Genomic DNA, 1,806 nt, shown 5'->3' with positions numbered 1-1,806 from the left:
GGGGGGGGGGGACAAACACAGACACACAAACACATACACACATACATATATATATACATATATGCGACGGGCTTCTTTCAGTTTCCGTGTACCAAATCCACTCACAAGGCTTTGGTCGGCCCGAGACTATAGTAGAAGACACTTGCCCAAGGTGCCATGCAGTGGGAATGAACCCGGAACCATGTGGTTAGTAAGCAAGCTACTTACCACACAGCCACTGCATTGTTTTAAATTAATCAAAAGATGGCGAGCTGACATAATTGTTAGCATGGCAGGCAAAATACCTGGTGGTATTTCATCCATCTTTACATTCTGAGTTCTAATTCCACCAAGGTCATCTTTGCCTTTCATCCTTTTGAGGTCAATAAAATAAGTACTGTGGAGGCGCAATGGCCCAGTGGTTAGGGCAGCAGACTCGTAGTCGGAGGATCGTGGTTTTGATTCCCAGATCAGGCATTGTGTGTGTTTATTGAGCGAAAACACCTAAAGCTCCCCAAGGCTCTGGCAGGGGGTAGTGGCGACCCCTGTTGTACTCTTTCGCCCCAACTTTCTCTCACTCTTTCTTCCTGTTTCTTGAGTAAAGCTGTGATGGACTGGCGTTTCGTCCAGCTGGCGGGGAACATATATGCCATAAAAACCAGGAAACCGGGCCCATGAGCCTGGCTAAGCTTTAAAAGGGCACATAAATAAAAATAAAAATAAGTACCAGTTGAACATTGGGTCAATGTAATCGATTTAACCCCCTGCCCCCAAACTGCTGGTCTTGAGCCAAAATTTGAAATCATTATTTATAATTAATCAAAAAGTGGCAGAATCGTTAGCTTGCTGGACAAAATGCTTAGTGGCATTTCGTTTGCCTTTACATTCTGAGTTCAAATTCTGCCAAGGTCAACTTTGCCTTTTATCTTTTCAGGGTTGATGAAATAAGTACCAGTTGCATATTGAGGTTGATATATTCGACTAGCCCTTCCCCCAAAATATCAGGCCTTGTGCCTTTAGTAGAAAGGATTATTCTAAATTAACCACACCTTATCTCATAGCTTTGTGATTTCAATGATGTAATTATTTATTTTAGAATGACATTGTAGGGTATGTGTGAAAAGCCAAATCTGGCCAGTTTGACCATAAAGCTGGATATGGCTGGATTAAATGTAAAAGGGCTAAGTGTCTTGTCTGCTGAAGATAAGGCAAGATGACTGCTGTGCTGATGATGTATACTGAAGTAGAAACATATGTCCACAGCTGTCCACTTGTCTTCTGTCAGACTGTTTCTTCATTAATGATACATCAATTTTTGGAGAATTATTGATTCATGAGATGATCTCTCTTCTGCTAGAGTTGTATCAATTGCCACCAAGCATTTGGTTTACCATCTCTTGAATTGGAAACAATTTCAATAAATAAAGAATTTATATATGATATTATTTAATTTACCCTCCATTCATCCTTATTGGTCAAATACAGAGAATTAAATATTATTTAAATTTTTTGTCTGAAGAATTTCTAATTGGAGATATCTTACATGTTTCTCCTGCATGTACAACTTTATAACTCCTATTAGCAAAAGAAACATGTGTAATGGTGAATGAATAATAGCAAAAATATTTCTAATCCCGTTTTGATAAATAGTTACTTTGTAAAAAGTATTTCCCTGAATTTCAACAGTTATGCATGCCTCACACAAATATATTTGGAATACTGGAATAAGCAGATGTGCTTTAAGAGGATACAGCTTGGAATTAAACCCTATCTACATAATATATAGAAATATATATATATATATATATATATATATATATATATATA

At 37.7% G+C, this 1,806-nt stretch overlaps 1 long non-coding RNA gene across 1 annotated transcript in view; it reads right to left on the bottom strand.

Moving 5' to 3' along the window:
- The window catches only part of LOC128248325 (uncharacterized), a 6,900-nt gene that overhangs the window by 4,041 nt on the left and 1,053 nt on the right, over positions 1-1,806 (bottom strand). The gene's annotated exons all lie outside the window — the stretch shown is intronic.

Source organism: Octopus bimaculoides, chromosome 7 (assembly GCF_001194135.2).
Source record: "Octopus bimaculoides isolate UCB-OBI-ISO-001 chromosome 7, ASM119413v2, whole genome shotgun sequence".
NCBI lineage: Eukaryota > Metazoa > Mollusca > Cephalopoda > Octopoda > Octopodidae > Octopus > Octopus bimaculoides.
This window is presented reverse-complemented; position numbering and strand designations above follow the sequence as displayed.